Genomic DNA, 11,762 nt, shown 5'->3' with positions numbered 1-11,762 from the left:
ATTGTCTGATACTGTTTGATATTTAACTCTCAATCATCTTCACCCTGCAATTTTCTGTAATGGCCACTCCTTGCACAGTAGCCAACTAACCTGGGATGTCAGAACGTCAGAGTACCTGGATGAACCCACGTGGCTACAGAGAGAATATGCAAAGTGCATGCCAGGGTAGGAGGTCAATACTGAACCAACGCTACTGGGGTTGTGAACTAGTGACATTAAATGACGTGCTACAGTACAGCACTGAGGCTGTTGAATCCTTGAAAGATTACTAGCCTGAAGGGTTAATCATTTAGAGATGGCTAGGGTAAGAAAGTGTTAAGTTGGAATAGTTGTTTGATGGGGCCCAGCCTGACTGGCTGCACCTGTTAACGTTGAGGAAGCAACACCATTAGATTATCCTCAGTGCAAACATACAGTGTCTGGTATATAACACTGAAGATCTCAGAGCTAGGGTGCTGTATCAGAGGGATGTTGTTTCATCGAATCTTGGTAAACATTTCCATTCTGGATGCAGCGATTCAGATTGACTGGTTCACAATACACTGCCAAGGTAGTCTTTCAAAGGCAGAGGTGGTGAATATGTTTTATGATCAACTCCTTGGGGTGTACAATTGTGGTGCTTTCCTAGTGCTGTTCACCAGAGCTGGAACACTTTGTGATCAAGTGCTGTCCATTTTACCCAGCTTGTGAGATTTTGGCAATTGTGGAGGGCTACTTCAAGAGCTAAGGAACAATTCCAAGTTAGGTTGGAGGTAACATCTGGCAGGGTTTGCAGGCCATTACATCTTAAATGAATGACTGTGAAGCTTCACTCCCAGATCAGCTGAATGCCTTTTATGCTCACTTTGAAAGGGAGAATAAAACTACAGCTATGAGGATCCATTAGCACCCGGCCACCCTGTGATCTCTGCCTCAGAGGCTGATGTCAAGAGGGTGAACCTTGAAAGACTGCCGACATCGGCCTCGAAAGGTACCCCGATGGAGTACCTGGAAAGGCTCTGAAAACCTGTGACAACCAACTGGCAGGGCTGCTTAAAGACATTTTCAATCTCTCATTGCTACAGTCAGAAGTCCCCACCAGCTTCAAAAGGGTAACAATCATACCTATGCCCAAGAAGAGAAGGGTAAGATGCCTTAACAACTACCGTCCAGTAGTGCTTACATCTACACTGATGAAATGTCTAGAATCAACTCCTGTCTCAACAAGGACCTGGACCCACTGCAATTTGCCTATTGCCACAATAAGCCTACAACAGATGCAATCTCACTGGTTCTCCATGTAGCTTTGGATCACCTGGATGATATAAACACCTATGTCAGGATGTTGTCTATTGACTACAGCTCAGCGCTTAATTCCTACAGTCCTGATTGGAAAGCTACAGAACCTGGGCCTCTGTAACTGGATCCTAAACTTCCTAACTGGAAGACCACAATCTATGCAGATTGTAATTAACATCTCCACCTCACTGATAATCGACACCGACACACCTCTGGGATGTGTGCTTAACCCACTGCTCTTACTCCCTCTGTACCCATGACTGTGTGGCTAGGCAGAGCTCAAATACCATTTATAAATTTGCTGACAATGCAACCATTGTTGGTAGAATCTCAAATGGTGACGAGAGGGTGTACAGAAGTGAGATATGCCAACTAGTGGAATAGTGTTGTAGCAACAACCTGGCACCCAACATCAGTAAGACAAAAGAACTGATTGAAGGTAAGATGAGGGAACACACACCAGTCCTCATAGAGGAATCAGAAGGGCAGAAAGTGAATAATTTCAAGTTCCTGGGTGTCAATATCTCTGAGGACCTAACCTGTAATCAACATAGTGATGCAGCTAAAAGGAAGGCAAGATAGCGGCTGTATTTCATTAGATTTGTAAATTTCTACATTCGTACAGTGGAGAGCATTCTAACTGCCCGCATCACCACCTGGAACGCGGGGGGGGGGGGGGGTATCTACTGCACAAGATCGAAGTAAGCTGTAGAGGTTGTAAAATTAGTCAGCTCCCTCTTGAGAACCAACTTCTGTATCCAGGATGTCTTCAAGGAGCAGTGCCTTGGGAAGGGCCATCATTAATGACCCCACCACCCACAACATGCCCTTTTCTGTTATCATCAGGTCAGAGGTACAGAAGCCTGAAGTGATTCAGAAACAGCTTCTTCCCCTCTACCATCCGATTTCTGAATGGACATTGAACCCATGAACACTACCTCACTACTTTTTTATTTCCTATTTTTGCACTTGTGGTGAACTACATATACCTGTCTGGACATGCCCCCCCACCCGCTGACTGCTCCTGTGGCTCTTCCCACTGACCGTGGCCTCTCCCACGGACCCCGGTATAAAGGCGATTGGGGCTTGAGCCCTGCCTCTCAGTCTCCAGGATGTAGTATGGTCAGAGAGTTATTGATGGTGCACCTTGTTTAATTTAACTATTTTATATACATTTATATATGTATATATATAATATATATACATATATAAATATATGTATGTATATATTTATATACATACTGACTGCAATCACGATTTTTTTTTCTCTCTATTATCATTGTACAACTGCCGCAAAGTTAACAAGTTTCACGACATATCCCGCTTCGTTTGGATTTTGTAGAACCTGAGCCGAGCCCATCCGTGCACAACAGCGCCCTCTTTGGTTGGAAGACAGTTTACAGCCAGGTGGGGCGTTGAGATGACTGACGTGATGAGAGGGTGATCTGCGCGCTGATAGGGCGGGCCTAGGTGACTGACGCGTGAGTGATGGAGGGCGGGGCGTGAGGGAACGGCGATCTCTGACGAAAGGCGGGGCTGTGCTGCGGAGATTGACGATGAGGTCCGACCGACTGCTGCCTTGATTTGTGAGTGAGTGAGGCGCCGAGCCTCGGGGGGCCCGACTCTCCGGTGAGTAGTAGTCGAGCTCCGTGAGGAGACGAGAACATTCTGTCCTGTTCTTTGGCATTGGACGGGTGGGGTTGGGCTGCCCAGGGCTGGACTGTGTGGTGTTGACCGGCTTCACTGTCCCTGTCGTCTCACGCTGCTGGTTTCCGCTCCCTTATTGTAACGGCGTGGGTATTCTAATAAGCTTCACTAGTCGGTTCGAGCTCCTGGAGGCAGCTCGTCCCCACCCGCTCCTGCGGAAAGATTTGCATGTCATGGCTCAGTTTGATGGATCTCCAAGCAATTTCCAGCCCACCTAGCGTCTCAAGGCGTTGGCGATCTTCTGAACTAAGCCCCGAAGCAGCTGACATGTCGTGCGTCCCCTGACCTCGCACACTTCAACAAACTTCATCCTCTGCAATACTTTTGCCTTCTGCCAACATTCCGCAGAGCTTCCGTTGGTTGACGTTGCGAAAGGTGCCCTCCGTTGTCATCCTTTTTGGGTACTTTTTGACTTCCTCTTTTGTTAAAGTCTTCCCCGACTCAACTCCCCCTGGCCTCTACACTCTAAATGTCAGTTCTTACAGAACTCGGCCATCCTTCCAGTCAGGCGACCTATTCGCCTATTCATGTATTCCATGATCTGTACTGGCGCCCTAAACTTCCAATCCTTCAGTTAATATTTCTTAGTCACATGGTTAATCCCACTGAGATTTTTTCTCTCAATATTCAATCTGCAGGCTTTTGGGTTCTTTGAACTCTGAACATGCACTTCTTACCTGCTGTTGGTAACCAGAACTTCAACTGATTTCAAACTTCAAACTAATTTTTTTAGCTTCTAAGCTGTTTTTCATACGGTTGCTGTAGGAAAATACTCTAGGTGTTTGCTTATGATATTTAATTAACTCTGAGAGCATACAACCCATAAACACTTATTTTACCGACACTGTTCCCTTGAAGCTGCATGGGTGCATGGCCATGCAGTAACCAAAATGTTCCTGTGCACTTGGCCTTTGTTGCACAGCTGGAATTTTCTTTTATATAATGTTCAGATAATCTTGAAATTGTTGATAAAATTGTGAAATACCCTGTCATTCTGTTAATGAATATAATCCATGAATCTTCTAGATAATAAAGGTACAAAAACCTTTAATTTCAAACATTTTAAAGCTTCAACCTACTTATAAGTTGTAACAATAAACACAGAATGGAAGTCACCATTTCATTGTTAATAAATTGCCAGCCTGCTGAACGCTGACAGATCTACAAAAAAAAAACGTTAATGTGCTGTGCAGTTTTCAGGCCATGTGAAAATTTCCTGTTCAGAGCAATGGTTGGTCCACCCAGCTGTAAAGATAAACTAGAGGGAACATTGCTTACTGAAGTTGAAACCCAACTATATTTAATTACCAATGGACAAGTATTAAGTAGTCATTGCTTAGTGAGAATACACCGGATATTTACTGATGGCAATGTTTAATTATTAAAAAAATACTTCAGGTTAATTCAGCGTAGTTATTATATAACAATTACAGCACGGACATGGGCCATCTTGGCCCTTCTAGTCCTTACTGAACGCTTACTTCACCTAGTCCCACTGACCCACACTCAGCCCAAAACTCTCCATTCCTTTCTTGTCCATATACCTATCCAATTTTACTTTAAATGACAATACCGAACCTGCCTCTACCACTTCTACTGGAAGCTCATTCCACACAGCTACCACTCTCTGGGTAAAGAAGTTCCCCCTCGTGTTACACCTAAACTTTTGCCCCTTAACTCTCAACTCATGTCCTCTTGTTTGAATCTCCCCTACTCTCAATGGAAAAACCCTATTCACATCAACTCTATCGCCCTCATAATTTTAAATACCTCTATCAAGTCCCCCCTCAGCCTTCTACACTCCAAAGAATAAAGACCTAACTTGTTCAATCTTTCCCTGTAACTTAGGTGCTGAAACCCAGGTAACATTCTAGTAAATCTTCTCTCTACTGTCTCTATTCTATTGACATCTTTCCTATAATTTGGTGACCAGAACTGTACACAATACTCCAAATTCGGCCTTACCAATGCCTTGTACAATTTTAACATTACATCCCAACTCCTATATTCAATGCTCTAATTTATAAAGGCCAACATACCAAACGTTTTCTTCACCACCCTATCCACATGAGATTCCACCTTCAGGGAACTATGCACCATTATTCCTAGATCACTCTGTTCTACTGCATTCCTCAATGCCCAACCATTTACCATGTATGTCCTATTTTGATTAGTCCTACCAAAACGTAGCACCTCACACTTATCAGCATTAAACTCCATCTGCCATCTTTCAGCCCACTCTTCTAACTGGCCTATATCTCTCTGCAAGCTTTGAAAATCTACTTCATTATCCAAAATGCCACCTATCTTAGTATCACCTGCATACTTACTAATCCATCATCCAGATCATTAATGTATATGACAAACAACATTGGACCCAGTACAGATCCCTCAGGCACACCACTAATCACCGGCCTCCAACCTGACAAACAGTTATCCACCACTACTCTCTGGCATCTCCCATCCAGCCACTGTTGAATCCATTTTACTAATTCAATATTAATACCTAACGATTGAACCTTCCTAACTAACCTTCCGTGTGGAACCTTGTCAAAGGCCTTACTGAAGTCCATGTAGACAACATCCACAGCTTTACCCTCATCAACTTTCCTAGTAACCTCTTCAAAAAAATTCAATAAGATTTGTCAAACATGACCTTCCACGCAGAAATCCATGTTGACTGTTCCTAATCAGACCCTGATTAGATAATGTTAATCGGAGTAAATTTGACATGCACTAAACTGTAGAAAGTTATTTTAAGGTAGAAAGATCCATTTGGCTGGTTGGACAGTTTCAGCTATTTTAAATTGCATTTCATTAGAAAATAGATTTTAGTCTAGTGTGTCCAATTAAACATTACATTAATTCTGCTATTTGTATACCATATCGTATATGTTGGATGAGGGGCCAAATTGCTATTCTTCTTGTCCTTTAACTTTGTTTATGCTTGCTTTTATGTTTGTATACTCAACTGTTTGTAAATGTTAGAATTTTTTAGTTGTCTGTAAAGCTGAGATGTTGTCCTTGTTCCTATCAGACAAGACCCCATTGTCTAACCAGCTTAGAATAGTTTCTTTGTTCTTGATAAAAGACGAACAGCGTGGGTTAAATCTAATAAATTTTTATGTACAGTAATGGCTCCAGCCCAACATGAGCATGTGCAATCATCTCACGCATGCCACTTGTTGTGGGTGAACTGCCCGCATTGCACACTGGGTACTGAAGTTCTTTATTATGTTCTTCGTTGTCCATCGGAATCCGATGATGACGTCCACTCCTTTAATGGTGAGATCTTTGATGACTATACAGTTCTATCCTGGACCTACAGGTTCTATTGTTATTATGTACACATGTAATAACACACCTTTTCCCCCTTTAAAAAAAACAGCACAACACCATGTCCTCATAAATGTGCAAGAAACAATAATGCTTTCTAAGATATTTAAATTAACTTTAACTGTAATGTGCAAGTACAGTCCCTTATTCACTCGTCAACCTTCAGTCAGTCTCTGAGGTGGTTTGACGTTCCTTTTTGGTCTACTATTTGTCTCTACAGATGTATTGCTTTCACTTGCTGTGTTAATGTTTATGTCTGAGAACTCTGATCAACAAGGTTATTTTTCAAATCTGCTTTGCCCCTTTGGTGTGGTGACAGGTGACACTTCACAGCTATGTGTTGGAGCTTGTGGTCGTAGATCTACACAGTTCATTCTCAGAGATGTTCCTTGCTCTGTCTAGAGCTGGTAGGAATGTGGAGCAACTTCCCCTTGCACAAATCCTTGCATGGACCATGTGCCGGAATTGTAATCTCAGATTTGCATTTGATCTCCAGCCTTCAGGATTGGTAGGCTTTTCGTAGTCTTGTCATGATTTTTTTCTCTTCCTTTCTCTTTAGCCAATTTGACCTTGTGTGCTCATTTAGGTGTCAACTGTTCACTGGAAGAATAGTGCGTATATGTCAACTCATCGGCATTTAGACTGGTGAAAGGCCATTTTGCATGGCGCACTTCTGTAAATCATCAGACTTTTGTGGAAGTCCTCTCATCCATCTCGAGCTGTCTTCATGGATTTTGGGTGACGTGGGCTTGAAGTTGTATGTCACCCCTCCCCCCCCCCCCAGCAATAATTGGGAAAGGACTCAAATTCACAGCTGAAATTGTGGAGCATTATCTGATTCCAGTTCACATGGAACTCCATGCCTCTCAAACACAGCTTTCAGGAAGGTGATGACCACTTTGCTGGATGTTGATTGTGGTGTTGCAACCCTCTGGGTAACTGAAAAAGTAATCTGTTACTACAATATGACTTTCCTCATTGCAATCAAACAAATCCACTCCAACTTTGAAGTACGACCTTTCTGGTACATAGTGTTGTATAAATGGTTTTGCTTGCTGCTTTGGTTTGTAGGTAAAACATATTTCAGACGAAGCAGTACTCTGACTGATGTCTGGGTTCATTCTTGGCATGTACATCACTGCACAAGCTCTTTGTTTACATTTTTCCTCACCAAGATGCTCTTCATATATCTTCTGGAGCATTTCTTTATGTAGTGACACTGGAATCACAGATCTGTTCCCTTTGAAGACCATACCTTTCACTACTGACAGTTCAACTCTGCAAGCCCAATAATCCTGAATACACATTGCACAGTCATTCTTAATTGCTGGCCATCCTTTCTGTATTGTCTCTTTGAATACTTTCATTGTTTCATCTGTCCCTGCTGCTGTCCTAATCTGTGTACTTTCAGAAGATGCTGGAATGGAGGCAACACTCATGTCAACGTGGACCTATATATCAGCATTAATCTCTTGGTCGCTCTTCTCTTGTTGACTGCTTGAGACAATGCATCAGCAGCAAGCATATATTTTCCCGGTGTGTAGGTCATCTTCACATCATATTTCTGCACCCTTATCAACAAGCACTATGTGGGATAATCATTCATTGGTTTGGACATAATTGAGATGAGTGGTTTATAGTCTGTCTTCAATTCAGAAGTTTGTCCACAGACATACTGATGGAACCTTTCACATGCATATTTTCGGACTAAAAGCTTTTTTTCTAACTGTGCATTATTGGCTCTGGACTTGTTAAAGCCCTTGATGCATTAGGCCACAGGTTGCCATGTGTCATGTTGCTGCAGTAGTATTGCTCCAAGACCATATTGGGACACATTAGCTGAGATCCTGGTACACGTTTCAGGATCATTAAGCTTTAGCATGGGCTCTTCAGTTAGGCTGTTTTTCAGCCTCTTGAGTGTTTCAGCAAGAAACACTCTTCTTGCTCGTGAAGACCAAATCCACTCATTTTGCTGTTCAAGGAGTGACCTAATTGGTGCTGACACAGTGGATAGTTGAGGGATGAACTTAGACAGTTAAGTCATCATCTCCAGGAAATGTCTCACCTCCTCTTTGTTTTAGGGACTCCCCATGTTCTCGATGGCTGACATCTTTCTTGGGTCAGGCTACACTCCCTCTTCTGATATGATATCTCTTATGAGGCAGTGTCTTAACACCCAGCTCAGATTTTTCTTTATTCAATTTCAAATTGACATTCTGTGTCACATCTAGCACCTATCTCAGTTGTGCATCATGTTTTTCCTTGGTGGACCCTCAGGTTATGATGCCATCCATTATGGGCTTCACACCAGGTACACAAGGATCACGTGGGTGGTTTTATGGTAAACTTCTGGTGTGGACAGAATCCCATACGGTAACTGAAGAAAGCAATATCTTCCCTCTGGTGTGTAAAAGGTACACAGTCTTGAACTTGCCTAATCAAGCTTCATCTGCCAAAACCTAGATGATGTGTGGTTGGTTAAACCACTTGGCACCTGCAAACTGGGACATGATCTCCTTCCGTGTTGGCAGTTTTTAAATGCTTCCTCGATGGCTTCTAGACATATCCGCAATGCTCCATTTTTCTTTTACACAATGACCAGTGAGCTCAACCAATCTGTTGGCTCTTCAATTTTCCGTATGACCCTATCCATCCTGTCTGTGCTAATTCTTGTTTTCCATTTGCACTTAGAGGCAAACTCACTTCCTTGCATGCATGGACAACAGGAGCCACTGTCTCATCTACCTGAATTTTGTGTACACCAGAAAAACATCTGAGCTCCTCAAAGACATCTGCGCGCTCTTCCATGAGTGAAATATGGTCATCTTTGGTCTGTGAAGCCACTACAGTGCAAAAATTCTTTTCACCAGGTTGAACTTTTCATATACACTCAAACCTAATATTGGTTGTATGCTCTTTTCTACAATCAGTAGCAATGCCTTTAGATGCTGCCCCTTGTGCTTGAAGGCCACTATCCATCCCCCTTTTACTGGAACATTCTCTCCAGTAAAGCCATCACTTAATTTTGCTGGGTAAATTGTGCTCTTCCAAAACTTGCTCCATTTCGTCAACCATGTGCATCTTCCTCTGGGTAGCCCCAGCTTTGTAGCACTTTGCAAAATGACTCTTTTTTCCTACAGTTATTGCAGGACACATCTTTGGAAAGTGCCTGCCTCCATATTTGCTTTTGAGCCTACCTCTCTGTTTAGCTGTTGCTTTGGGAAATCCCTTGTGCACTGCCCCTCTGTTTTCACAACATGCACTGTTGTTTATGCCCTGTGCAGCTCCATGGCTTGTGCATGTGAGGTCTCCAATGTCCCACAGCATTCCCACAACCTTTTCCAGCTTTAATTTTTTTCACGGAGCTGGTTTTCTCTAAGTATATTATCTGAGATTCCGCAAACTATTTGGTATCTAACTAGCAAGTCTCTCAAATCTTCAAATTTGCAGGACTTGCTCAGTGTGTGAAGCTCAGCCAGGTATTGGTCAAAGTTATCACCTTGTTTCTGGTCACAGGGAAACAGCTTGTATCTTTCAAATGTGATGCTTTTACTTGGGACAAAATACTTCTCAAATTTTGTCATCAGCGTCCAATCTCAAGGCCGTCTTATCAATTTGGAAGCTGTTATTGATGTTCAAAGTGTCTTTGTCAATTATGTGTAGAAAGATAGATGCCTTCAATTTTCATCCACCCTTCTGGCTCTACTCGCTGCTAAATATACATTGAATCACAGTTTGAAGCATTTCCACTTAGCAGATTGCTAGTAAACCTCATAGGTGCGGGAGGACAGCTTATCCATTGCAGAATTTTTGGAGTCTCCCCTGAATCTGTCTTGGTGAATTTGGTGAAAAACAGCAGCTTCAGGACACAACATGCTCTCTGGCTGGCAGCTTCTTCTCTCTTTTGGAACCTAGCGTCTCATTTTCAGTAGCTCGTGAGATTCATTTACACTCCATGTTTAGACCTTGTGCTGACTTCTGACTCCTTTTTATGTTCTTGATAAAAAAAAATTAACAGCGTGGGTAAAAGCAAACACATTTTTATGTACAGTAATGGCTTCAGCATGATGCGAGTGTGTGCGACCAGCTTACCAATGTCACTTCTATTTCTGCATGAACTGCCCGCATTGCACACTGGAAACTGAAGTTCTTTGTTATGTGCACACATAACACAGTATTCAATTAAGTATTAATTCTGCATCTTGTATACCATATCACAGATATCGAATTGGGGTTGAAATTGCTCTTTTTCAGGTAGTTTATGTTTTCATGTTTGTATACTCACCTGTCTGTAAATTTTAGTAGATTTTTTAGTTTCTTTGCAAGCCTGAGATGTTACCCTTGTTCCCATCATCTAAACAACTTATGAGTTTGCAGTATAAAGGGAAAATACGATATCTCAGTTGCTTTGTTGTGTGCCATTTTTCTCGTTTCCTATTCCTGCCAGTTACTGTTCTGTTACAAGCTGATACTGCTTGATTTCCTCTTTGAACATCTATTGAAACAACTGTAAACATTTGTGCCTCATTCTTGACTGCTGAAGAACCCTCTGGACAATACCATCTCCTGATCCAGCACTGAGAAAATTTAAAAAAAATATATTTTTTGAGGTGGTTATACTGCCAGGATGGACAGAAAATTGTCTAATTGGCAGGAAGCAAAGAATGGAGGAATAAAGGGGGCATTTTCTGGTAGGCTACTAGTGACTAGTGGTGTTCTGCAGGCGCTGGTGTTGGGACCGCATCCCTTCACTCTATATGTTAATAAGTTGAAATTAATGGCTTTGTGGCCAAGTGTATGGCTGATACAAAAATACGTGGAGGGGCAGGTAGTGTTGAGGAAGCAGGGAGTCTGCAGATGCACTTAGACCAGGGGTTCCCAGCCTGGGGTCCAATGGTACAAAAAAAGGTTGGAACTTCTGGCTTACACAGATTAGGAGAATGGGCAAAGAAGTGGCAGAGGGGGATACAGTGTAGGGAAGTGGATGGTCTTCGGAATTAGAATCAGGTTTAATATCTCTGGCATATGTCGTGAAATTTGTTATGCAGCAGTACGTTGCAATACATAACCAAACCTGTAATAATAAAAAAATATATATATAGACCATTCCTCCATACAAAACTGTTTCAATTCATCAATATTTCTTGGCTACCTTAGAAACATAGAAAACCTACAGCGCAACACAGGCCACTTGGCCCACAAAGCTGTGCCGAACATGTCCTTACCTTAGAGATTACCTAGGGTTACCCATAACTGTCTATTTTTTTGAGCTCCATGTACTTGTCCAGGAGTCTCTTAAAAGACCCTATTGTATCCACCTCCACCACCGTCGCCGGCAGCCCATTCCACACACTCAACAATCTCTTTATTTTTTAAAAAAAACAACTTACCCCTGACATCTCCTCTGTACCTACTTTCAAGCACCTTAAAACTGTGCCCTT

General features: G+C 42.4%; 1 protein-coding gene across 2 annotated transcripts in view; it reads left to right on the top strand.

Annotated features, from left to right (window-relative positions):
* Nucleotides 1-2,753: 2,753 nt before the first annotated feature.
* The window catches only part of ano10a (anoctamin 10a), a 52,649-nt gene continuing 43,640 nt past the window's right edge, over nt 2,754-11,762 (top strand). For both annotated transcript variants that reach the window (XM_059973224.1, XM_059973216.1), the window contains exon 1: nt 2,754-2,907. The gene's annotated coding sequence lies outside the window, so the exon portion shown is untranslated. The remainder of the gene's footprint in view (nt 2,908-11,762) is intronic.

Source organism: Hypanus sabinus, chromosome 1 (assembly GCF_030144855.1).
Source record: "Hypanus sabinus isolate sHypSab1 chromosome 1, sHypSab1.hap1, whole genome shotgun sequence".
Taxonomy (NCBI): Eukaryota; Metazoa; Chordata; class Chondrichthyes; order Myliobatiformes; family Dasyatidae; genus Hypanus; species Hypanus sabinus.
Note: the sequence above shows the minus strand (reverse complement) of the source record. Positions and strands in the feature narration are given on the sequence as shown.